The 27,922-nt window shown below is 45.6% G+C and overlaps 1 protein-coding gene across 2 annotated transcripts in view; it reads left to right on the top strand.

Annotated features, from left to right (window-relative positions):
- The window catches only part of Asator (tau-tubulin kinase asator), a 193,382-nt gene that overhangs the window by 72,311 nt on the left and 93,149 nt on the right, over nt 1–27,922 (top strand). The gene's annotated exons all lie outside the window — the stretch shown is intronic.

Here is a 27,922-nt window from a genome sequence, read left to right as displayed (position 1 = left end):
TTTGCATAAACTAGCGCAAGCTCAACCAAGTGACTAAAAAAGACGTGTACTCTCTTCCTCGCATCGACGATTCCCTTGATCGTCTACGAAATGCACGTTACTTCTCATCAATGGACTTGAAAAGTGGGTATTGGCAGATAGAAGTAGACGAGAGATATCGGGAGAAGACAGCATTCGTCACTCCCGACGGATTGTATGAGTTTAAGGTGCTTCCGTTCGGTTTATGCTCAGCGCCAGCAACATTTCAAAGGCTGATGGACACTGTGCTCCCGGGACTTAAATGGCAAACATGCCTGGTGTATCTTGACGACGTGATTGTGTTATCGGCCACATTTGAAGAGCATCTACGCCGTTTGCTAGCTGTGTTTCAGGCCTTACGATCTGCGGGCCTCACCCTAAAACCCGAGAAGTGCCACTCTGGTTACGAGGAGCTGCAGTTCTTAGGCCACCCCGTTAGCCAAGAAGGTGTCCGGCCTGATCCTGAAAAGCTCTCCGCAGTCACCAAGTTCCCAACACATGCGGAGAAAAAGACATTGCGGCGCTTCCTGGGTCTTTGCGCCTATTACCGTCGGTTTATTGCTGGCTTTCCACGAATTGCCTGGCCATTAACTTCATTGACTCGTGACAACGCTGTCTTTAGCTGGGGTGATGAACAGCAACAAGCTTTTAATGAGCTGCGGAGGCGTTTACAGACACCACCTGTCCTGGCACACTTTGATGACGACGCCTCTACACTGCTTCATACGGATGCCAGCAGCGTGGGCTTAGGTGCTGTGCTGGTGCAGGGCCAGGATGGTGTGGAAAAAGTAATTGCTTACGCCAGCAGGACCTTATCTAAAGCAGAAGCGAACTACTCGACAACCGAAAAAGAATGCCTTGGGCGGTTATGAAGTTCCGCCCTCATTTGTACGCTCGCCCCTTTGAAGTCGTTAGCGACCATCACTCTCTCTATTGGCTGACGAACCTAAAGGACCCTTCAGGGAGACTCGCGCGTTGGAGCCTTCGATTACAAGAATTTGACATGGCCATTATTTACAAATCTGGAAGGAAGCACACGGATGCTGATTGCCTTTCCCGAGCGCCGGTCGAACCTTCCACTATGACCGACGAAGACACTGCGAACGCTTTCCGAACAGCAGCAAGAGGACCAGCAATTGCTCCCTCTTATTGATTTCTTGGAAACGTGAAGTATGGTTGTGCCTAAGATTTTCGCCCTAGTAATGCCTTCGTTCTTTATTCGCAACAACGTACTTTACAAGAAGAACTTCCGCCCTGGGGGAAACAGTCATTTACTCGTCGTCCCATCAGCTCTCCTCAGTGAAGTTTTGCAAGCGTATCACGACGAGCCAACCACCGGTCACCTAGGCTACACCCGCACTTTGGCTAGAGTACAGCACGGATACTACTGGCCAAAACTGCCGGCGACAGTGAAACACTATGTACGTACGTGCATAGACTGCCAGCGCCGTAAATCACCTCCTCTAAAACCAGCTGGCCTACTCCACCCTCTTCAAGTGCCAACGACACCTTTTAAACAAATCGGCATGGACCTCCTGGGACCATTTCCGACGTCCACAGCCGGGAATAAATGGATAATTGTCGCCACCGATTACCTAACCCGCTACGCGGAGACCAAGGCTCTGCCAAGGGGTACCGCCGCTGAAGCAGCTCGGTTCTTCGTTGAGACCATTGCCCTGAGGCATGGCGCTCCGGCACTTACTATAACTGACCGAGCAACTGCATTTGCGGCCGAACTTTTGGAGACCGTTCTCCGCCTCAGTGGCACCAGTCATCGTAAAACTACAACCAATCACCCCGAAACTAATGGGTTGACGGAACGCCTTAATAAGACCATCGCAGACATGCTTTGCATGTACATTGACGTGAACCACAAGAATTGGGATGAAATACTTCCCTACGTCACTTTCGCCTACAATACGGCACGCCAAGACACCACTCGCATGACACCATTCAGCCTCCTTCACGGACGACCAGTAACAACTATGCTGGATGCAATGTTGCTCCCGAATGCCGACACCAATGATCTTCAGGACGCCGAGGACTTCGCTCAGCGTGCAGAGGATGCTCGCCAACTAGCGCGTGTGCGGATCAAAAATCAGCAGTAGCATGATGCACGACGCTACAATCATAGACACCGACATGTCATGTACGAACCTGGCGACAAAGTGTGAGTCTGGACGCCTATTCGCCGCCGTGGACTCTCGCAAAAACTATTGCGGCGATACTTCGGACCATATATTGTTCAGCGACGTTTACCCGACGTCACTTATGAGGTGGTGCCAGACGAGGTGTCGACATCAAAGCGACGCCAGCACCAAGCTAACGTCGTCCACGTCGTACGTATGAAGCCGTACAACTCGGACTGCTCTCATCTAGACGATGCTTCCTGAGGAGGGGGGCAAATGACGCATAGCAGACGACGCAAAAGATGACATCTGAGACGACAAGCGCGAGCCTGGAAAAGAAAGCAGCTTGACCGCAAGCCTCGTTCTGGTCGACCATTCAAACAATCTATCGCTAGGCCCTCCTTGGCGTTCTACCGAGACGTGACAATATTCCGAGCATTTTTCTATCACCTGATTGATGGTATGGATATGATCGATAGTAGAGTACCGTTTTCGAAAACCTGCTTGATCCTTTGCTTGATTGCAGTCTAAGGTTGTCCTGATTCTATTAGCGATTACCTTATACGTAACAGACAGTAAGCTGATTGATCTGTAATTTTTAAGGTCCTTAGATTCCCTTTTCTTATGAATGAGGACAATGTTGGCATTCTTTCATTGTTCCGGTACCGTCGATGACACCAGGCCCTGCGTATACAGGATGGCCAGTTTTCTAGCATGATATCCCCCCCGTCCTTTACAAATCTGTAGTTATCTGATCCTCTCCAGCTGATTTCTCCCTTTTCATAGTTTCTAATGCTTTCTTGACCTCGTCCTTCGTCACTGGTGGAACGTCTGACTGTTTTTTCCTACCGCCAATCTCATTACGGTCCTGACTACTCTGGCTACTGTAGAGATCTGTATAGAACTGCTCGGCTACTTTGACTATCTCGTCCATATTCGCGATGACGTTGCCCGCCTTGTCCCTTATGGCATACATCTGGTTTTTGTCTATGCCCAATTCCTTCTTTACCGCTTTAAGGCGTCCCCCGTTCTTTACAGCATGCTCAATTTTCTTCATATTATACTTCCTTATATCGGCCACATTGTGCTTATTGATTAGCTTTGATATCTCGGCCAATTCGATCTGGTCTGTTGGATTGGAAGCTTTCATACTCTGGCGTTTCTTAATCACATATTTTGTCCTCTTAGACAGCTTACCGGTATCCCCTCTAACTATCCTACCGCCTACTTCTACCGCGCACTCCGTAATGATATCTCTGAAATTATTGTTCATTGCTTCTAGGGTAATGTCGCCATCCTCGGTTAGAGCTGAATATCTATTCTGTAGGAAGATCCTGAGCTCTTCTGCCCTCCCCCTCACCGCTAATTCGTTGATGGGTTTCTTTCTTACTAATCTGTTGCGTTCCTTCTTCAGATTTAGGCTAATTCGGGACCTTACCATCCTGTGGTCACTGCATCGCACTTTCTCGATTACCTCTACATCTTACATAATGGCGGGAGTTGAACAGATTGTGAAGTGAATTTCAGTTTTAGTCTCCCCGTTAGGACCTTTCCATGTCCATTTCCGGTTCATCTATTAGCTGAAGAAGGTATTCATAATTCCTAAGTTATTGCGCTCTGCAAACTCAACCAGTAACTCCCTCCTGCTATTCCTAGAACCAATACCATAGTCACCTACTGCCTGGTCTCCTGCCTGCTTTTTCCCTACCTTGGTATTGAAGTCGCCCATTAGTACAGTATACTGCGTCTTTACTTTTCGCATTGCCGATTCTACATCTTCGTAGAAGCTTTCAACTGCCTGGTCATCATAACTACATGTAGGTGCATAGGCCTGTACAACCTTCGGTTTATACCGCTTATTAGGCCTGATTACGATGCCTGCCACCCTCTCATTATTACTATAGAATTCATCTATATTACCCGCTATAGTATACTTATTGACAAGGAAACCTACTCCTAGTTGTCGCCTCTCTGGTAAACCTCGATAACACAGTACATGCCTTCAGTACAGTATATGCCTTATTCGGCCTTATAACCTCACTAAGCCCTATGACATCCCATTTCATACCCTCTAGTTCCTCTAATAGCACTGCTAAACTAGCTTCACTAGCTTGGGTTCTAGCGTTAAACATTGCCAGGCTCAGTTTCCAATGGCGGCCTGTCCAGCGGAGCCAGGAATTCTTAGCACCCGCTGCTGCGTCACAGGTCTGACCGCCGTCGTGGTCAGTTGTTCCGCAGCCGCTGGTGACTGAGGGCCGGAGTTTTATGGAGCTTATCATAGGAAGTTGTGGCCAATTACTGCACCAGGGTGGCCAACTCCTGTTCTGGTGAGGGAGTGCGTTGCCGGAGGTGTTCACCGGCATCATGTCGCACCCCAAACCTGTTTATGCAATTCTATGGGCACGCGGATTTTCTTTTTCTTTTTTTTAAATCCGGTGGAGAATTGCGTGGCACCGGGATTTTAATCCCTGTCGTCTTGCAAGCGAGGCGGATGTTCTACCGCTACACCACCGCTGCACTCCGTGACACTGCTGGGCACTGCTGGGCACTGCTGGGCACTGCTGGACAAATTCTCCTGTGGCATTTACAGGACGCTTGTAGCGATGTTTTTCAACATCCTATTAACTCGACATTTCCATGTGAAAGAGCAGTTAAAAAAACAACACATACCGTATCTTAAAACACTATACCCCAGAGCCTGGGCGATTAGTTTTCTGATAGAAAAAGGCATCATGGTTTTTAAATTAAACAACAAACATGCAACACTTCTAAGTTTCTTACAAATGTGGGTCAACTGAGTATTTCATATCAGATCGCTGTCTATGTGCACACCAAGATACTTAAATGACGGGACGCTAGCTATAGGTTGACAGGAACACAAAGAGCAATATGGGGGTGTAAATATATGGAACCTACACTTGGTACATCTTCGTGCGGGTTAGAAAACAGACAAGTCTGGATTTGGTGCTATTTATTTATATTAAGTTTGAGGCAAATCAATCACTAACTTTAATAGCGTCCTCCTGAAGGTTAGCCAGGGCGCTTGAAAACTCAGGGTTGCTTGATACTAGTAAAGTGTCATCAGCGTAAAGGAATACGGTGGATGCTTTCACGTGGTCACATATATCATTCACAAGTTGAACAACAAAGGAGATAAAATAGACCGTTGCGGGACACCACACAACAGACTTACCGCGTCACTGCAGATAGGCCCAAACATGACTACTTGTGAGCGATTTTGAAGATAGTTTTTAATTAGTGACAAAAAAGGACCCCTAAGTCCATATGAGTACAGTTTAGAGTTTAAAATTTGATTATTTGCTGTGCTGAAAGATTTTTTTACGTCCAAAAAAAGCCCAAATGCTACCTCATTGCTCTCCAGGCTCTGGTGCAGTAAATCAGTTTTTCTAATAGCACCTGTGTTCCTGACCCACTGACAAATCCGTACTGATTCACGCTCAGCAGGTCATGTTTAGCAATAAATGCATCCATCACAGAAAGTGCGTGTATTTCTAATATCTGGGATACGCAGGAAAGAACAGATATAGTGCGGTAGTTGGCAATATCATTCTTTTTCCCACTTTTGTACAGAGGAACAACACGAGCCCTCTTCAGTGTTTCTGGCCATGTACCACTTGCAATTATGCCGTTTAAAATAAATAGCAGAACATGTTTCAGAGCTGTAATGTTTCTTATAAGGTCACCTATGAAAATGTTGTCAAGTCGGGCAGATTTATTACGTTTCAAATGCTGAAAAGATCACATTCTGTCATAAGAGGAAGGAAGGCTGATGGCGATACACTCTTTGTAATTTTTGTCGAGCTCAAAGTTTGGACTGCGACCCGTTGCTCAGCCGACAAAACGCTATTGAACTCATTTGCCAAAATAGGTGACACTACACCGAAATTATGTTCCACTGATTCCAGGATGGACAAGCGTATGCTACCGCGTAACTGGTTTATCAGAGACCAGGAGTTCCTTACGTCACGATGAGTGCTTTGAAACTGCTGTGCAAAGAACTTCCTCTTTGATAAGCGAATAAGCTCAGTTACCTGGTTTCTGATGTAACGATATTCTGCTCGAAGTTTGTCATTTTTCGGCGCCCTGCGGCATCGAGACCAGATAGTGTCCTTTTCTTTGGTATCAGCCAGGATTTCAGCAGTCAGCCACTGACAGCCAATTTTACGTTTCTTTACAACCACAGTTTTTTTGCACACTTTTTTTATTTCGCCTAATAATTCAGTAACATGATTATCGAACTTTTTTTGGTCTAGAATGGTCATAACACACCTCGTAGAGTTGGCGTGCTGCATAGAGTTTGTTTTCTTAAGACGACACGCAATGTAATAATGATCTGCCAGTTTCTGTCTGATTACAGCTCCGGACACTGAGGAAATGTCCGACGCACGGACGTTAGCGTGGTCAATGCAAGTAGTTGTAATGCGATTATTAAGAAATTCTTCTCTAGTAGGATCGGCGATCTGTGGTTCAATGCCAAATTCTGAGAGCACGGTTAAGTAACTCTCAGTGCCATAGCGATCACCCTTCATCAAATCGATATTGATGTCCTCTATCATGCACACGTTTTTAGCAACAAAATTGGTTTTCAATATTGCTTGTAATTCTTCAATAAATCCCGACACATTTAAACCAGGAGGGCGATACATAGCAAGAAGGTAAAATGAAATACCATGACAGAATATTTCAAAGGCCATGATCTCTGCTGTGCCAAAGGAAACGCTAACCTCGGAGGCCATCAGCGATTCCTTAAAGTATACCGCAATGTCACCACCCCTGCTGTTGTTGCATGTAAGGAAGTAGGCATGTTAACCGGGAAGACCAAAGGCATCGGTTAGAGTGTCGGTAATGTTAATTTCGGTTAGTGCAAACACGTCAACAAAGTCACTGAGAGCCCAGGCCGTAACCGCAAATTGATCCCAGTATTTCCTGATGCTCCGAATATTAATGTTAAGAATAATACAAGAACAACCCAACGCTGGCTGAAAGGTCTTAACAAAGGAGTCGAAATCTGGAAACGACATACTCTTTTGCGAGGAAGTACTAATCTTAGACCATCTTATCAACGTCACTTACAGACATGATTTTTAGAGCTGTAGCACCCTCGGCCTTCTTCGCAAATATTTTCCCGTTTCGCACCCAGACAAATTTAAATCCCCTTGCTTTGCCTTGAACCCTAGTCCTCGATAAAAGTTCACTGTTCGCACGAGTCAGGTTCTCACTGAAAAAAATGTCAGTAATCTTTTTGTTTTCAGCTAGTCGAGCCCTTGCCTGCAGCATTTGTCTCTCAATTCTGGTGACGTGAATCTAGCCAATACCACCGGCGTCTTTCCCTCCAGATAAGCGGTACATAGCACTTACTTGTTCCGCCGTATGGTCATGCAAATTAAGCTTCATAGCCAGGTCCGACAAGACTGCCGGCAAGTCCTCATTTGCCGTGACCGGTAATCCGCTTATTTCCAGGTTAGCTCTGCGAGTATACTGTTCAGTGTCATTTATTTGCGCTTGTGACTGATCTGTTTTGCTTGCTCCGATACAGTTTCTTTATGTGACAGCCAATGAGGTTGCTGATAAACTAGCTAAAGAATCTCTGAATGGCCCTGTGTTGCCTATCCTCCCGGCAACAGCGTACATAACAGCAGCACGATTTCGTAGGCGTTCCTTATTAAGCACGCAGTCTGAATCTGTTTTATCATCGGACCTGCATCTCAAGTATTCCTGGAATAGGAAATCATGTCAATCAAGGCAGACTATGGTCTCTCTAACCAGGCTGCGCTGTCGTATTCCACCCCTAAATTTCTATATGCACAGGTCTGGTTCGGCGCTTTCTCCCATCTGCGCATTCTGCGGGGAACCGGAAACAATAGATAATTTCTTGCTATTTTGACGCCGTTTCACCATGATGAGAAAACGGTATTTGGAGAAGCCGTGTCGTGACGCTGGGGCTAAGTCGACCCGGCCTTCACTTGGTAGCGTGCAGAGACTCCGGGTTGATGAAGGATTGACTCTTCGAAGTTGGTAAAATATATACAAGCATGTTTAATGACAATTTGAGACAACTTATTTACATGAAAAAAAAGGGTATATCAGCAAAATGGCAACGGTAAGAGTTCATAGCGAGAAGCGTCTGGATGAGCCGTTTACCCAGGGCTCAGAGCGTCATTTCGTGCTCTGCAACGTCTTTAAATCCCCCATGTCCAGCCCCTCTCTGAAGATGCTGACCAATCAGTTCCAGGGCACACCCCTCAGATATGGCCAGCCAATCGAACACATCACTGCACTGATGGTCTGATGCACTGACTGATCCAGTAATGTTTCGTCGGGCGTGGTCACTTGTTGTTGGATAGAGCTTGGGAACGGCGAGGAGGTATATTTCGATTCTTCTGCAAAGATCCACTATATTGATTCCGGCAAATGGATTTCCTTCTCAGAAACCCAAGTGTACCTGCGCGCCACGAATACTGCTTCCAACATTGTCCCTTTCCGGCGATTGCAACTCTTTCCTGCATTCACAGGAAATCCTCTAATGGCCGTAATCCTCATGCTCCCTTCTTCTCCTGTACGTCAGCGGACGTGTCACTCCGATCGTCTCCTTTGGACAATAGGCATTCCTCACTTGACAATAGCGCCTCTCGACGGGAAGGGTGAACAGTTGAACAAAAGCACTTCCGGCTATTTCTCACATGGCGACGTTTCTTTGTATTTTTCTTGCCATTCCCTTGACAGGGCCAACTTGGCAGTTGTAGGGTCACGACAAAGCAAAGCATGCTCGCACAGAAAAATTCATGTGAGCACGCTCACTTAGAGTCCTTGCACAAACAGCACATATCAATACCATGCCCACAGGCGCACAATAGTGAGCGCAAGCGCTGACCATGCACGGTCACAACAGCCTCCTCCCCCGCCAGAAGAGTCACGGAGGGCAGCAGTCGCAGCTGCTGCATGAAGAGACGACTTAATGGCCTGCACATGAACGCTTGAAGCTCGCTGTCGCTTGTCGCGTTGTCTTCATTGTCGTAGGCCAAATTGCTTGAGCTGTCTCTGAAACTCAACCACATGTCTAAGCAAGCACTCGGCTCCCGTCTGAAGAGACCAGGTCAAAAGAAAACTGCCATCGTTGTCCGAGAAAAGCCCACACGGTCAGCTCAACACGCTCAACACGCTAAGGACCCACGTATGCCTAGAAAACCAAACGTGCTGCTTTACATAGTCACATATATACAAGCGCACGAAAAAAAAAAGAACTTCAGTATCAATTTGGATACATGGTGAGGAGCACCTCGGACCACTTAGAAACAGCGGCTAAGTACGTCCGAATTCCCATTTAACTTCCCCTTTTTGTATCTTATTTCAAAATTGTACTGCTGTAAAATCAAGCTCCACCTCAGAAGGCGACTGTTCTTCGATGTCGCAGTTTGCAGCCAAGCCAGGCGACAATGGTCCGTCTCTATGGTGAATTTGGCCCCTCCAAGACAGCACCGCGATTTTTGAATAACCCATACAATGCAAGCGTACTCTTTACGCCTACCGGGGATTTTCACTGCGTAGTTAGTGTTAGAAAGCTTTGCAAAGACTTCAGCAGGTCCTTCCCACTGTACTTCGAGCTTATTCTGCCTTGAACCACTCAGCAACATCACCTGGTCCCCGATACGAAACGTCCTTTGACGGAATGACTTATCATAGTACACTCTGGAACGAGCCAGGGCTGACTTCATGCTGGCCTCAACGAGTTCCTTAGTGTTATGTAAGCGATTCAGGAAGTTCAGAATGAATTCTACTACTGTTGGGTCTTCTCCGCGCCCCTCCCAGGCTTCGCGCACCATTCGCAAAGGTGAGCGCAGTGACCTTCCGTACACCAACTCGGCTAGGCTAAATCAAGTGGACTCGTGCGGCACTGACCGCAAAGCGAAAAGTGCAGCAGGCAGGCAGGTATCCCATTCGCGCTTGTTTTCATTGCACAGTCCCCTCAGGAAACGTTTGAGAATAGAATGCCATCTTTCTACGCTGTTGCTCTGCGGATGGTGGATCGAGCTGTGCACTACCTTTGCCGCATCGCTCGAGAAATGAGGTGGTGAGGACACTTGTGAAAACGCTACCCTGATCACTTTGGACCTCGGAAGGGAATCCAACTCGTGCAAACACTGACAGCAGCGAATCCACTACATTCTCGGACGTCACCTCGCGCAGCGGAACAGCCTCTGGAAACTTTGTGGCTGGGCATAACATAGTGAGGATATTACGGTACCCTGACTCTGTCACAAGAAGCGGCCCAACTACATCTATTACTAACCGGTGAAACAGCTCGGTAATGATTGGTACTAACACCATCGGAGCTTTCCACTTATCTTGCGCCTTTCCAACCCGCTGGAACGTGTCGCATGACCGTACAAAATTTTCCGTGTCCTTAAAACATCCAGGCCAATAGTGTTCTTGCAACAGCCTCTGCTTTGTTTTCCTTTTTCCAAGGTGACATGACCACGAGCTTCCATGGGAAAGTCGCAGTATATCTTCGCGGTACTTTTGGGGAACGACTAATTGGTCCTGCTCTACTCCGCGCTTATCTTTGAATAAGCGATACAGCACTTCCTTTCTCATTTCGAAAGAAATATTCTTTGCTGTCTTAGTGGCGCGGTGGCGCTCCCTTATCTCCTGTATCTTGGGATCATTGGCTTGCTCCATAGCTAAGTCCTCTCGGGTTCCACTTAGAAGTCTCGTGAGATTACTAGTCACTGGCGGCAAGAGGTTACTCTCAAGAACGTCCTCATTCCTGGTCTCATCACGCCCACTTTCAAGTGGACTTATCTGAGATGCCTCGCTCTCAAAGTTTTCTGACCCGCTATTTTCCGCATCGACCACTGTTTTAACTGCCGTTTCTTCCGCTGTGGAATTTTCTGGAATGAGCAGTGTAGCTAGTTCTCGCGCCTTTGAACGTGTTAAGGCTTGCACAACTCTGCCTCCGAAAAGGATGCCCATCTTTCGCAGCAGCATGTCCGATTTGTTGGAAAACAAATACGGATAGCACTTCGGAAGCTTTCCTGAAACGGCAGCCTCGGTTGTTAACTCGCCGAAAGGGCTCTCGATGACCACGTTCGCGATTGGCAAGCACACACTCTGTTCCTCCACTACTTGGCGGATCCACGCACACTGTCCTGTATAGTCGGAAGGCGACACATACGCCGGATGGACAACATCCATCGTTGCGGCCGAATCGCGCAGTACCTTGCAAGGCTTCCCGTTGACTACTAGGTCATGCATGTAGGGTTCCAAAAGCTTCATGTTTTCATCGCAGTCACTCACATACGAGAAAGCACTCTTTTCTTTCTTGCAGTTGACGGCAATGTGACCTTGCTCATTACACCTAAAGCATGTGAGCGGCTTCCTAGCCTCAAGCTTGTTCTTTGTGTTCTGCGCGTTGGTCACTTCCCCACATTTCTCGCTGCCGTCCTTTCTAGGGAGTTTGCCTGAAGAAGCCTTCCTTTCTTCGTTTGCAACTCTAGCAAAGTGCCTTTCCTGACGTTTATTCACACTCAACTTGGGATTTCGGGCCCTATCCACTGCTGGGTTGCTGAATTGTCGGCGCGAAGCGTACTCCTCAATGAGTTCGGCAGCTTCAGTTGCCGACTTAATGTCGCCTCGGTCCTGTAACCAATTTCTTTCTTTTTCTGGGAGGCAGTTATAAAACTGCTCCAAAAGAATTCGCTCGACTACAGCGTCCCTATCACTGTAGGAATCAGTGCTCTTTAGCCACTCGCCCAAATTGACTCTTAAATTGTACAGGAATTCAGGGTAACTCTTGTCCCTGGACTTAGTAGCGTTCCGAAAATATTGTCTGAACGCCTCGGCGCTAAGCCTATACTTTCTGAGAAGGCAAGCCTTGACCTTCTCGTTGTTGTCCGCGTCCTCCTTGCTTAGCCGCGCGACAACCACCGCTGCCGCGCAGGGCAGAACCGTCAATAATCTCTGAGACAAAGTGTCTCGCTGGAAGGACAGTTTTTCGCAGGTTCGCTCAAAGCTAGCCATATACAGACCGATATCCTCTGATATCACATATGGCTGCATGTACTTTGACATCTTGAAATCTGCCTCCTTGTTGAGAAGAAGTACCGCTAGCTGGGGACAATTGCCCGACCTCTTGCTCAACTCTACTTCTAATTTCTAGAGCTCAATTTCTTGCTCCAGCCTTTTTGCTTCTCTCTCAATTTCACGCTCATGCCTCTTTTCCTCTTTTTCCCGCTCCTTCTACTGTCTGAGCTGCTCCTCCTTTTTTTGTCAGATGAGGTTCCATGCTTCACTGAGCTCCTCATCATCAGTTCCCAAATCAGTGATTGCCTTTAAAATCAAGGGTTTTCGTGTCAAATCACTTGTATCCATTCCCAATTCCTCACACAATAGCAACAGTCCCGGTTTCTGCAGCTTTTGTAGGTCCATGATCGCTCCGAGTGTCGGCTACTTCCAAAACAACTGTGCAGACTACCAAACCTAAAGCCGTTTCAACACTCTTTATCAGTTCTAAAATCTAATCCTGTTCTAGAACCTGGTCCACATCAGCAGAAAAGCCAAGCACTCACCCACACATGCGATCGATGTTCCGAGTTGCTCTCTTGTTGGCCGATTGTTGCTCCTGCTTGTTGCTTGGGATGCCACCTCCGATCACCAGATGTTGTGGCTTGTAGATTCTGATCCACCTCCAATCACCAGATGGTGTGGCTTGTAGATTCAGATCCCAACGCTGGTCACCAGTTGTCGTGACGCTGGGACTACGGCGACCCGTCCTTCACTTGGTAGCGTGCAGAGACTCCGGGTTGATGAAGGATTGAATCTTTGAAGTTGGTAAAATATATACAAGCAGGTTTAATGGCACTTTGAGAAAACTTATTTACATGAAAGAAAAGGGTATAACAGCAAAATGGCAAGCGTTAAGAGTTCATAGCGAGAAGCGTCTGGATGAGCCGTTTACCCAGGGCTCAGAGCGTCATTTCGTGCTCTGCAACGTCCTTAAATCCCCTATGTTCAGCCCCTCTCTGAAGATGCTGACCAATGAGTTCCAGGGCACACCCGTCAGATATCGGCAACCAATCGAACACATCACTGCACTGATGGTCTGATGCACTGACTGGTCCAGTATTGTTTCGTCGGGCGTGGTCACTTGTTGTCGGGTAGAGCTTGGGAACGGCGAGGAGGTATACTTCGATTCTTCTGCAAAGGTCCGCTATGTTGGTTCCAGCAAGTGGATTTCCTTCTCTGAAACCCAAGTGTACGTGCGCGCCACGAATACTGCTCCCAGCATTGTCCCTTTCCGGCAATCGCAACTCTTTCCTGCATTCACAGGAAATCCTCTAATGGCCGTAGTCGTCATGCTCCTTTTTTCTCCTGTACGTCAGCGGACGTGTCACTCCGATCGTCTTCTTTGGACAATAGGCATTCCTCACTCGACAATAGCGCCTCTCGACGGGAAGGGTGAACAGTTGAACAAAAGCACTTCCGGCTATTTCTCACAGGGCGACGTTTCTTTGTATTTTTCTTGCCGTTCCCTTGACAGGGCCAACTTGGCAGTTGTAAGGTCACGACAAAGCAAAGCATGCTCGCACAAAAAGATTCATTTGAACACTCTCACTTAGAGCCTTTGCACAAACAGCACATATCAATACCATGCCCACAGGCGCACAAGTGCGCGCAAGCGCGGACCATGCACGGTCACAACAGCCGTTACAACAGCTGAGTCTTAATTTGAGCAGCCAGATTTTATTATCGTTCGGTGCCACCATGCTTGGGTACCACAGGTCTGTTTTTAACGCCATTCAAAACATCTTAATAGAAACCAAACGTCTGTCTTGCTAATATGCTTTGAATTTTTATTGTGTACATATAAATCTCAGTATTCTCCTACTGTGTGCTTTAGTAATTACCCTTTTTTGTTTTGGTTTTTTATATTTAAATTTCCTTCTCTATTCCCTATGATTAATTTCTATTTTTTTTTCGATGGAATTATGCATCTCAGAATCTAATATCTCTGCACCCCAATTCTTGGCCGATCCCCCTGTGTGGGTATGTGCTATTAAATCAGAGGAGAACAACAGCAGCAGTGAAGCAGGGGCAGGCTCGAACGCACTTTTATAATGTAGCATTTCGCGGCAGTGTTGCAGCCTCGACTTTTTAAACGGGGACCTCTCATTTGCTCGACGTTGACGGCCAAGCGCGCGCGCTGAGACAGCCTCAACGTTCGCCGCCCTTCTCATGACGCATTTGAGAAACGCCAGAATGGGCTCTTATTCGAAATAGATGTCTAGGCGCCATTCCTCATGACAGCCGCCTTTTTATAAATACTGCCATCAATTACTAGGGCATGATGGGAAGCTCCACTGTGCGGCCGCCGCCACGATGACCGGCGCTTTGTGACCGCATTCACTTAGTCTTTTGCACCGCAGCATAAGGGCACCACGTCATAGAAAACTTGACTTCTGAGGCGTAAACGCCTCTTGAATTGACGTCTGAGGCGTGAACGAAAAATCCTGAGGTCTAAGTTTGACGTTCGACTCCCCATAGTGGCGCGAGCAAACGGCGGGCATCGGAAAACATCTGAGATCTGATGTTCGACGCTGTCCCAACAGTATGGTTAGCCGGAATAAACGACATGGCCAGAGGGCCACGCCGTGTTCAGTGTTGATAGAGCAGAGTTTGTCACGCTCGGAATATATAGTGACATTGTCACACATTTGGGTCCGGCGTACTAGATGCATATGAATATATGTGCTGTAGGCTTACCGCAGGAATACACGGAAAACAAAAACACCGAAAACAGGACACAGGGCTGTGTCCTGTTTTCAGTGTTCAAACTCATGCACCAGCTAGCCTGCAATAATGATCTGGCAGAATATATGGGATCCACCCAGAACCCAGTCCGAAATTATCTCAGTGTAACGTATGAGTTTATTCAGCGCTCATTTCTGATACAGCTGATACACCATAGCAAAACATCGCGGGGCTTCCCTCCCCCTTCCATATACGTTGATCTGAACGATTCGAATCTCTACGCCAATTTCGTGCAATCCGCTGCTCGCATGCCATATGTAAAATGAAAAATAACTTTTAAAAGAAAGAGGCATATACTGTCCATAAAGGCGGCAGTTTTCTCACGCGCTTAGCATTAAATCTGCTTGCATGTTACTGACTGGGATTCCAAATATGTAAATCCCGCTTTAATTGGCGTTCCTTAAAATGGGACCACATGATTCTTCCTGAACTGTGTGACAATAAAATGTCAGTGGACAAGGAAATACATTCAAGCCCACTCATAACAAACCGGAAAATTACTCATAGTGCGAAACAAAGATATACAGCGGAAGGAAGTGACGCAGGACAGGCGTTAACTTCATCTGACTTTATTCGGTGAGCAGCCGGCAAATGCGTAGACAGAGCGAAAATGTTTTGTCGACCAAAATGATCTAAATAAGACATCCGAGTCTTCAAAATGTTCACCGAAGTATCACTGACGCAATCGTTTCCTTTTTTTTATATGAAAAGCTACTAAAATCTCCCACGCCTTCTCAGTTCGAAGCCGCGGTTCACACTTCTTATATCAGGCAGCAATTTTTACCTGGCGAATGTTCCGCCGCTATGTCGTGCGCAAAGCATTCTGCAGAATGTTGCGCTAGATGCGGTCCTCCTAGCTCTTTAAGCGACCAGGTGTGCTCGGCTGCTCGGTCATTTACACATCGCCCTGTTTTGCCTGCATACGTTTTCCCGCAGGTCATTTCATGTGCAAGCGGGCTTCATTTGGAATGCCGGTGATGTGAAGGTTTGCGGAGCTTCCATCGCTATAGATGTGATGGCATGTCGAGAGGAAGAATTTCTGGATGTGTATTTAATGATTACTTTTTTCATCAATACTTTCAGCCTTCAAGGAAAAGCCTCAGGTAAACTGACCAAACGCAGTCGCGAAAAATTAAGAGGTAATTGATGAGGCGATCATTTCAGCTGTGCTGACAGCAACGACGAACAGAGGAATCTATGCAAAAGAAACTTTATAAGGGAAAGAGTCCGTCCGGAACTTAATGTTTGCCAAGGGGAATGGGCAGGTTAGATTTGCGATATGGGCAGCATATGTGCAGCCTAGTTAGGCTCCCTGTAGAAACGAAATAGGCTGTGAATCAATCAAAGCTGGCTGATAGAAATTTCCTCCAGGAAAGAAAACAACATTGTAAGCTAATATCCTGTCATTGCTTAATTTTTTTATTGGAATGAGAGATATACCCCGTTCATAACAATTTTTTTGTTATAACAGTAATACTTTCTTTCGCACCTCTATATTGTATAAGTGGTTCCCCTGCCCAAAGCTGAGCACGATAGCCATGGCCTCGATCGCAAAAGTATCGTCCCTTTTCATGTGTTGTTCTCTCACATGCAATAAAAAAACAACCTATGCTTACCGAAGACTCATCCAGAGCTCACGTTCACTATTTAAAATAAGGCTTTGCTAGGATACGCTGAAAAAGGAGAAAGAAAAGAGACAACTGGTTTCCGAGTCCACACCTGCGTACGCAAAGCCAGGTGGAAAGAAATGTCCTATGCCGCGGATGGTTTTAAACTTGCCACCAAAAATGCTCCGTAATCCGCGTAAGTTACTAGGAAGTAGGTGCCATAGTTACTTGCGAATCTAACTTGTAAAAGTATGCGCAGTTAGAGTAAAATAAACCTCAGTTCTTTGGGGCAGATTATTCGGTGCTGTATTTTCAAATTCGCCTTTTTCGTGCCACATTCTGAACTTCAAGGCTACACTGGTGTCCAGGTGTAAAGTGCACTGTTCTGATGCGTGCGCTTAAAGGGCACGAAGAACAACCACTGAAGTTCACTTTGTCATTGCGCGAATAGGGCGCTCAAACTGGGACTGCATAGTTATGCGGTTTGTTATAAATGCTCAATTTTAGACTGTATACACTGATACTGTGGCCATAATGCGTGCATAGAGAGCTTAGCAGGAGTGTCTGCCACGTCACCTGCGTCGCGCAGTTTTTTTCCTTCATTCCAAACCGCCTTCATGTCTCTTTTTTACCCTCGCAAAGCCGGAGACTGCTCCTCCGGCTGTGCAAGAGTTCTTTACGCGACCGGCCGAAGGGAACGCGTAGAATGCGACCCTGTCAGACCAAGTGGCCGAAGCCAGCGCATGCTTGGCGAAATCCCACCGCTTACGCAACCTGTCCAGCAGGAATTGAGTCTGTCGCCAGCCCCACTGCGAACGTTGCTTCCTCTGCCACGTACGTCTGCAAGGCGTCGCCCACGCGAATGCAAGGTCCCCGTCAAGTGCACTTCTTGCTGGAAGCGCAGCGAGGGCTTCGCAAATTTTCAGGGCTCCTGCACACTTTCTGGCTTATGCGTCGCATGTGGCAATCGAAGGAACTAGGCTTAGTGGCGTCTTCCTTCCCTACCTGATGAGCCGAAAGTCCGTGCTCATTAGACCGTTGCTGCAGCGACTTTCTCCGTCAAAGAAGACTAGTTATTGATTCTCATTTATTGTTCCATTATCATGTAGCAGAAACCGAAACTAAATTTCTTCTGGGTTAGGCGCAATAACTAAAGGCGCAAGCAATTCCAGCGAGAGTTTTGTCGGGCTAGTTCGCTTGGATCTTGTAATTCTATGAAATGTTATTGAGGTCGTCCTGTCGTGTCTGCTGTCTTCGTGCCGTCCTTTATGTGCATAAACTTTGATGGTGTTACAAGGCCGAAACTATTTCCTTATCCACGTATCATCCTCGTCCTCAACCGCTTAAATATCGCATCTCATCCTGGGGAACGCCATTCATATTTGGCCCTTAATTGAAAAGCAATCAGCCAACACGTCCCAGACGAAGTGTTGCGCCGTCGTTCCGCATCTCTCGCCCCAGGATTCGTTCGTTCATTGATCAGTTGCGAGCGGCTATACGACTCCGACGACCTCTGGCGCTGCATGGTGTGTATAACCATGCAGCGCCAGAGGTCGTAGGAGTCGTTCATTGATCTTCCACCGTTTGGTGTTGGGGAATCCTGCGCTTATCCCAACCACTTGGTGCGGAATCACTGTCGCTGAGGAGCGAGGAGGGTGTGCGTCGGTGTGGGGAAGGTCACAACTGGCACTGTTCCAGCCTTTGGTATTAACAGGCGGATGGTCATCGCGAGCATGAGCGCCTTGATACGCATCGTAACCTCAAATGTCACCTTCGCCCATTTTGTTCTACCCATCTCGACCCATCATTTTTATAATACCGGCATTCTGCTTTTTTAAAATATTCTTCATAATCTACACCGGTCAAACCTCTGTCCTCCCGAAACAATCCTACACAAAAGCATCACACAGTTCGCGCTGCGTAATAACTTTCTACTACCTCAGGTCAGATACAACTAGGTGATGTTTTCGTCTATATCATTTTGGAATTCTTTTACTTTAGAAAATAAGCAAAAAAATGTAATTTCTATGTTCAATAAGTTTAAAGTAAAAGATTTCCTTCTGAATATGTGATTTTCATGATATTTATCCCATGTATCGCGGCTTCCGTAAGTTTTTTATAATAATAATAATAATAATCCTTTATTTTTCCTTTACTACAAGGAAAGGAAAGGAGCAGCCGCTAAAAAGCTGCTTCGAAGAGCAGCTTGACGGGGCGGCTGCCCCTGCATATGACGGCATTTCACAGCAGAGAAGTCACGCCCACACAATGAATAAACAATGAATGGAGAAATAATTAGACTACAAAAAAGCACTAGGTAAATCAGGAAAAATACATGAAAATAACACAGACACGCCGCAGGACAGAACACCTAATTTAAAAATATGTATTTATAGAAACATTTCGCGGATTAATTTAATGGGAGGAAGAGAAAAATCTTTACCACTGTTAGGAAAGTATTGTTTTAATATGGTAGGAAGCCTGAAGCGAAGCATCTGCCTGCCATAGTTCGTCTGCCACGCTGTAACGTGCCAATGCTCTGGGTTACGGGTGTCGTATGTGTTTATGTTGTCTTGAAGCGCTGCTATGAGTGTTAGTGTGTTGTCCTTTTTATTGATGCCTTGTTTATATAATCGCAAAAGCCTGTAGTTATACAAAGATGTTACTTTAACCATTTTTAGCTACTTAAATATTTGTCCTGTATGTTCGAGGTAAGAAGCTTTAGTAATATTTCTTATAGGCAAGCGTCATGTTTGTAAACAAAGGTGGCGCTGCGATCGGCAGCGACAGGGGGTGTAGGCAAAAACGCAGCGTGCCTACACTGCGCCAAGCGACGCCTCCTTCAAAACCAGTTCGCGCGTGCAAATATTCTGAAGCGTAAGCTTTGATTGTGCGTAGAAATAGTTTGATCTATATCTGCGTAATTCAACACTTTATTAGCCGATTACTGCTGCAATTACCTGGCGAGCAGCGCTGCATTGGCTTCCTTCTCCGTGGCCTCAACAGCGCGCGGCTACGGTGGGCGACTATAGCAACGTTGGATTGTAGTGACTGATTAAGTTAAATGAAAACGAGAAATCACGATGTATAAGAAAAACTAATATATTGTGAATACTTTCGGGCCTATTGGTAGCGCATGCAAGAACGATGATTGGAAGTGCGTTTTTCATATGACGACTATTTTGATGGGTAGAATTTCTGCTGCACATTGACTCTAAAAAACGATATTACCGGCAACTATACTTAACTAGAAATCGTATTTTTAGCTCACTGTATACCAGCAAATTAAGTCATAGAATTTCACTGAATAAGAAGAACTCAATCTTCTAGTTCTTCGTAACATTCGCCTAGTGGGCGCGCTGCCAACTTGTTTTATCCTGATCGATAAAAAGATGTTCGACGTCTGTTTAATATCGTTTAATATCGCACAGACGTAATCAGGGTCATCCACAGGTTAATATATACGTGAAGGCTCGTAAGAATGCTGTATTTTGTGTTTTGCCTTTTTTTTTTTTTTGCTAAGAGCGCAAATGCCCAATGTTCTCCACGATGTCTACGATCACTTGCAACGCAATTTGCGTGATCTGCTGAGGATTTTTTAATATATCGGGGAAATTTTTATTCAAATGCGCGTCTCTTATTCTGCTTATTTTTCATCCCTCATAGTCAATTCCACTTTAGGACATTAAACTTAATGTACCGTATATATACCACAATTAAATATCTTTCTCAATCAGAGCCGGTTGTACGTGGTTAATTCGTTCATTATGATCTTAGTGACCTACAAAAATAAAATTTAATACTTTAAGAAATAGCGCTGCTTGACTTTGTCCGGATCCTAACGATGTTCACTCCATTTCTAGGACCGTTGATGAAGGGCACATCACTCGTTGACATTCGGGAAAGTGAAAACAGAGAGAAGCTACTTCGCAACTATATTGGCCTGTTTCGGCAATATATAGCGCTGGAGTGACCGCTCAAGGTAACTGCAGTTGCCTTTGCAGCAGCTTTTGTGCCCTTTTCTGTACGAAAATGTGGTACGTAGTACCGCAGATGAATGGAACTCACAGCGCGGTAGCTGCGTTCGATTAAGATCATACGCGCACGGAATATCACGCCTAAACTTCTTACGGCCTGGTAGTATATACACCAAAACGTGAACGAGCTGCAGGCGTTTGTTGTGCTATTCGCCATGTGGCCGAAAAGCAATCACGACATTTAAAAGTTGCAAGCGAACTGATCAAGTTTCAGCGCAGAAGTGCAACGCACGTTAACTGCCAAGACAACCTGTCGCCGAAGGGTCTACTTCTCGCGCTCAACGCCTCTGTCATTCACTCTCATCTTTATCCGACAAGTGAAAACAGGTACCATTTTCTTTTTTTGTACCCTGTGGCGCAACCAACCGCACCACACATTGCAAGAATATCGGCAATTATGCTCGAAAATGCAGCAAGCGCCGCGCATCCAATGCCTATGCTTTTGCCTACACCACGAAAGTCACTGCTGTCGTCAGCGCCGCCACATCTACACTGAAGTCACGGGCTGACGCTTGTCTATTGCACGTTTTGGAAGGAGTAGTAACTTTGTAATGTTTTCTGCTGTTGTTGCCCATACTAGAAAGGAGAAGTTCAGAATAGACAAACATAGTGAATTTTAAAGCATAATGTTAATGGTAAGTGGAAATACTGGGAAATGTCGGCGTAGAGAGCCTATTGTGCGTGATAGTTTGTTGACTAAATATTCTATGTGAACGTCCCATGTCATGTGCTCTGAGAAGTACACGCCTAACGTTTTCACAGAGTGAGCAATTTCTATTTTCGTGCCACTGAGTACTAGAGAAGTCAGCTCGAATGCTTTATTTCTGGGATGGAAGAGAACGGCTTTTGTTTTACTGACAATAAGTTTTAGACTGTTTTGACACGCCCAGTGTTCAATTTTTTGCAACGTTATGTTAGCCCTACTGGATGGCTCTATGCCTGAGTGACCAGAGAAAAACAGACTTGTATCAGCGTAAATAATGTGTTTTGCAGATAAATCTATGGAAACAAGATCATTGATGTAGAGAATAAAAAGAAGGGGGCCTAAAAGACTGCCTTGTGCAACACCCGAGATGACTGGCTTGACTGTAGAGGAGAAACCGCTCATGTCAACATATTGTGTCCTATTGGCTACGTTCGAAGATATTAAGGAGTAGGCTGTGCCACGTATGCCATAGCTGTCTAGTTTATTGAGTAAAGTTTTGTGGTTCATGCTGTCGAACGCTTTGGAGAAATCTAAAAATATGCCTAAGACGAGTTTCTTTTCTTCAAATTTTTAATATATTCTCTTTTTGAGCGACAAGGGCAAGCGCAGTATATCTGTTTTTCCGAAACCCGAAATAAGCGAGGTTTAAAATATTATGATGATTAATAAAGGACGTTGTTTCTTACAAGGCTGCATGCTTCACCGCTCGCGTTGGCCCGTATACCAACAGTCCTTCCTAAGATCATTTTCAGAACTTCTAAGTGCGTTTAAGTGAGCCGCAAGACAAGCAAAAATTAACTTTTCAAATCATTTTGAGAAGGTAGGCAGGATAGATATTGGGCGATAGTTGGAGAGGTCATTTTTATTGCTTTTTTTTGTATAATACTGTGACCCTCGCCGATTGCATGTTACGTGGGAACACGCCTTTTGATAAACATAAGTTGCAAATATGTGTCAGGCAGTTTGATATATCAAGAATAACAAATTTTACTGACATTATCTGAACACCCGCGCTATCCTCAGATTTGCTATTGTTAAGACTGTTGAAAGCCGCCACCACCTCTCCCTCTGAAACTGGATTAAAAAATATTGAGTTATTGCGAGAATAGTTGAGCGGTACCTCATCGCAAGATGAAGTTTTTGGCAACAGAAGTGAAAAAATCTTTGAAAGCGTTTGCGAGTTCATGTCGCTCAACCTCTATACCATCAAGAATAAGTTTGGTAATTGGTTCTGGTTCACATTCACAAATGATAGAGTTCACATTCTTCCAAGTCACTTTCGGATTATTCCTCGAAAAAACAAACAGATTCTCATATTACAGTTTATTTTGCAGCTCGAAGCTCTTTTGTCACTTTATTTCTAAAAAATTTGAAAGCATTCAATGCATCAGGACATTTCGTTTTTAGTAATTGGCTGCACAATTTGTCATGTTCTTTTATTCGGTTAAGTAGCGTACTGCTGATGCAAGGCTTACGAGCTCGCCGTGGACAAGTATGTATTTTGCGGGGAAAACAAGTAGAATATATGTGTTTGAATAATGTGATAAAATTATCGTACGCTGATTCAGGATTAGTTTCGTTGAAAACTTCGCTCCAGACCGCACCAACTATCTGCTCACGAAAGTTATAAAGCGCAAACGAATTGATGTCCCTATAAGCGTATTGTTTCAAGCTCATTTTAAGATTAGGTTCATGGTTGACAGACAGAAATATAGGGAGGTGATCGCCAATCGGCAGACTGATTACAGCGGATGTTATGTGATTTTGGGTATTTGTAATGAAAACATCTAATTATGTCACTCTGGTTGGGGCATTTGTATCTAGTACCTGTATTCTAATTTCTGTATTTAAATCTGGTGGTAGCAACATATGCTATGCTTTGTGATGCTTGTTTAGTTGCCTACTGATGTATATATTTTCATGGGAGACACCACCTGCGGGTTTGTACAACGGGACCTCTCTATTCTTGTAGCATGCTTTGGATTCCGTAATGAACATCCAGCGAAAACTTTCAACTTTTCAACTTGGACGGAACGCAGCCAAGTGCAAGAAACGCGTGGTTAGTTTTGGGCCGCGACGTCTACACGGGTCAAGCTACCCTCATTCCCAGATGAGAATGTCTCGCAATGACCCCTGAAGATCTTGTTCAATGAAATGTTTCTAGTCAATATATAGTCACAATTAAACACGTACACTGGGAGTTTTGGGCAATATTTTCAGCTGTTATTCGAAACCCTCGCCAGAACGTGGTCCGCCGGTCTGCTTAGCGCCAACCTCAACGACCAACTCTGGGCCATCCTCGAGGCAGCGAAGAGACCAGGGCCCGTATTCCGATTTTGCGTCATTATCGAAAGTGTCGCTATCTCCCCTACTTCGAGTTACCTGATTGGTGGAAGCGCCGGAGCATGATGTTGCCATCTCTTTCGGTTCCGCAGTGGCAACACCCAGTTCCGGCGTTTCGACCAATCAGATGGCTTGAAAATCAATATGCAGAAGACTAAGGTAATGCTCAACAGCCTCGGGAAGGAACAGCAGTTTACATTAGGTAGCGAAATACTGGAAGTAGTAGGTGAATATGTCTACTTAGGACAGGTAGTAACCGCAGATCCGGAACACGAAAAGGAAATAACAAGAAGAATACGATTGGGATGGAGCGCATTTGGCAAGCACTCGCAGATTATGACTAGCAGCTTACCGGTATCGCTCAAGAGGAAAGTATACAACAGTTGCATCCTGCCTGTACTCACCTATGGGGCTGAAACTTGGAGGCTAAAGAAGAGAGTTCTACTTAAGTTGAGGACAACCCAGAGGGCTATGGAACGAAAAATGGTAGGGGTAACATTAAGAGATAGAAAGCGTGCAGAGTGGGTCAGAGAAATAACTCAAGTTACCGACATTCTAGTAGAAATTAAGAGGAAGAAATGGACATGGGCAGGACATGTAGTGCGAAGAGAGGATAACCGATGGTCGCTGAGGGTAACAAACTGGATTCCAAGGGAAGGAAAGCGTAGCAGGGGGCGGCAGAAAGTTAGGTGGGCGGATGAGATTAAGAAGTTCGCAGGGGTCAAGTGGATGCAGCTAGCCCAGAACCGGGTTAAGTGGAGAAATATGGGAGAGGCCTTCGCCCTGCAGTGGGCATAATCGGGCTGATGATGATGATGATGAGATGGCTCGAGGTCACGTGAGATATCGACACTTGGATAACGACGATACGGGCCCTGATCTCGACCTTCCCACGTGGGGCACCTAGGCCCGATCGCATTAAACGCTGCCGGAATTTAAACTCACTCACGCATTCAATCAATCATTAAGTCAGTCAGTCAATCGATTAATCAATCCGCCCACAAGAGCACGTGGGCGCTGGTACCCGAAAAAGTAAGAAAGAACGCAAGGAAGCGCCATCCGTAGCGCATAAGAAAAGTACATCGGAACGCCAGGAGATTGGAACCGCCGAGGAAGGCGAACTCGGATTGTGAATAAAGTTATTTTGGAAACAAACAATGTTTAAGAAATCTGATCCCAAATTATTTTCGTACCAGCACTAACGTTGAATCGAAGTGAATGCTTCCACAACTGAAGGCATTTCAAAAGACCTGCCATCCGTCCAAACACTTTATAAAGCTTCTTTCTCTTTTGTTTGCCCACATGGATGCATGTGGCGCGCTTCAGCCGAAGTGATTGAGGGTCGGCTCCCCGTACTCTTGCTATGTGCGTTGCAGCGATCAGTCGTGTACTCCAACATCCGACGGCTGCTTTGTTTTCATCCTGTCGTCGCCTTCATGACATCTTAAAGTGGTGGCATATTCAATACTGACTTGAGTGAAACAGCACGAAAGAGCGCTGACTGACAACTGAATTTTATTGAACGAAACTCGTACAATATATAGGAAGGCAGTGGAAAAGATAATCAGATGCCGTCAACGTCACATGGCGGTAAAGAGCCAAAGAGCGAAAAAAAAATAACAGGGTGATAACGCTAAAAGTGTGCTGATTTCAACAAGAGATGAAAACAAAATGAACAAGTTAAACTTGATGACAAAAACAGTAAAAGGAACATGGTGTAAAGAGCCAAAAAACGGTAGAAGCTAAAGGTCAACGGAATTCGAAAATGAATGTAAACAAAGTGAAAAAGTTAACTTTAAGACCTAAACAGTCAATGAAACATGGTGTAAAAAACCATAAAACAGATAAAACATTGCTAGCAGGTAACAAGTATAAAGGCGATAAAAACTGACGAAATGAAATTGTGGAAAAGATAAAAAATTATAGAAAGTGACCACGTGTGGATAAAAATTGCGCACAGACCTTCACGAAAAACGAAGAAATCAACGATTAAAACACGCGTAGTGAGCGAAATACCTAACAACGTTGTTCCAGGAAGGCAAGTTCACTCTCGTACAAAGACTTTGAGGCATCGCTCACACAATCCGAGCCCTTTCTTTTTATGAAGAACGCTTCTTTCAACTCCCGGGCTACGCTATCCCTACTTCTATCTAGAACAACTGTTTCGCGTAAACGAGGCATGCATTAGCATTCTCTGCAATGAAGTGCTAAATTAGAGCCAGTGCCGTTTCCAAGTGAGCGCTCGTGTTCCCTTAAACGTTCGTTCAAGCACCTTCCGGTTTGTCCGATATAAACTTTGTCGCATGTAAGCGGAATCTGCCACAGGTTTGTTCTCTTGGTTTTTCGTTGTTAATCCTATGACACAACGTAGCTAGCTTGGAAGGGGCAGAAACACTACAAGAATCTTGTACTTATTGGCAACTTTTTTCAAATTATGGGCTACACGGGGGGAATACGGGACGACGGCTGGTCTCGCCCTCCTGTTGCTTTCTTGAATAACATTTCTCTTTTTGCCTTTAACTTTTTGGAGCAAAGCTTCAGTCACTGCCGATATCACTGTCTGCGGAAAACCTGCCCGTAGTAGCCGTGCTGCCTGAGTTGGAAGCTTTCCTGCATGCAGTGCTCACATGATCTCATTATTGCAGAACCTAATCCTGATGTGGCTGTCGCTCGTTTGACTGTTTTTGAGTGAGCCGACTCGTAGGGCAACAGCCCTTTTGACTCCGAGGTTTGTACATCCAACAGAATCTGTCTGGTTCCAAGGAGAGTTCCAAGTCCAAAAACTGTAACTTGTTGTTTTGTGGCAATTCACAAGTGAATTCCAAACCATGGCTGAGTTCTTTAAACGTATCTAGAATTTCATTTGCAGCGGCTCTGTAAGTTGGTAAATCTTGCCTGATTAACACAACTAAAAAATCGTCGACATACCGGAAAACATTTAGGACTTTGCTCTTGTCAAACCTATCATCCACACTCCTGTCCACTGCTGCGAGAAAGATGCCACTTAACACAGGCGCTACGCAGGACCCTATGCAAATTCCTTTTTTCTGTATGTACACCCGATTGTCAAACTCGACCACTGTGGCACTAAGGTAGAATTCCAACAAAGATAGAAAACTCTCCATCGAAATACCGGCTGAATTTTGAAATGAAACACCTTTCTTTTCAATGCAAGACTGAACAGCCGGGAACTGATTTTTGTGTGGAATAGAATAGAAAAGGTCCTTAACATCTACCGAAAACACGCTATCAATGCTTTTGCATGATTGAAAGAACGCAATAATTTCCGTCGAGTTCTTTGTTCCGAAGGGATCATCAAGGACAAGCGAGTTTAAATGCCTTAACAGGTATTGGCTAATGAGCTTCTGGTAAGCATAGCGCTCACTAACAATACATCGGAACGGAATCTCTTCTTTATGGATCTTTGCAGTGAAAAATATGCTAAGAGTCTTTTCTTTGCACTTATAGAATTTGCCAACTGTTCCAACTCCAAGGTCCTGCAGAGGGTGACAGCTCGCGATTTCACTTTACTCGGCTTGAGGCTCGTAAGGGTGAAGTTCTGTTCCACCGCACGGCGGCTCTTTTCATCGTATATTCCGGGCGGCACCACGACGAACCCTCCTTCCTTGTCAGATTGTAGTACCCGCAGATGTCTTTCCATGAAAAAAGTGACGACGGTGTGGAATCCAGACCGGTCGCTTGGAGATTTTTTCGATACCGTTCTTGATAGAGCATCCACTCTGTCCAGCAAGCAGCGCTCACGGTTCTCCGGGGACGCTTTCCCAGCAATACACCTATTCAGTGCAATGTGCTTGTGTGCCCTAATCGCCGGTTTGATGCTGAACTTGGGTCCTTTTTCAAGAACGTTTTTGACTTAATCCGTAATCTGAACATGCCCCAGCACCTTCACGGCTGCGCTTCTGGGTTTCTTGCCAGGGGCCTTAGGAAGATGTGGCGCCACCGGAACTCTACAGCCTGAGCTGCAACTCTTCTACGACGGATTGCGTGTAGCATGTTACAACCAACATCCTGATTGGGTTGCCGAGAAGAAGTTTCGGGAATATAAACGACTTGCAGCTCATTGTAAGCGTTACGTGCCGGCGTTTGATGCCACGTGCGTGGGGGAGGCACAAGGTTAGGGCGTGAGATATGTGAAACATACCACATTAGCAGGGAAGGCGATAAGTGTGTAAGTGCGCCTTCAATCACCCTTTCAGAAAAAGAAAAAGTGTACTTAAGGAACAGTTTGCCCCC

Source organism: Amblyomma maculatum, chromosome 10 (genome assembly GCF_055883805.1).
Source record: "Amblyomma maculatum isolate TAMU_Amacu chromosome 10, ASM5588380v1, whole genome shotgun sequence".
NCBI classification, from domain to species: domain Eukaryota; kingdom Metazoa; phylum Arthropoda; class Arachnida; order Ixodida; family Ixodidae; genus Amblyomma; species Amblyomma maculatum.
Note: the sequence above shows the minus strand (reverse complement) of the source record. Positions and strands in the feature narration are given on the sequence as shown.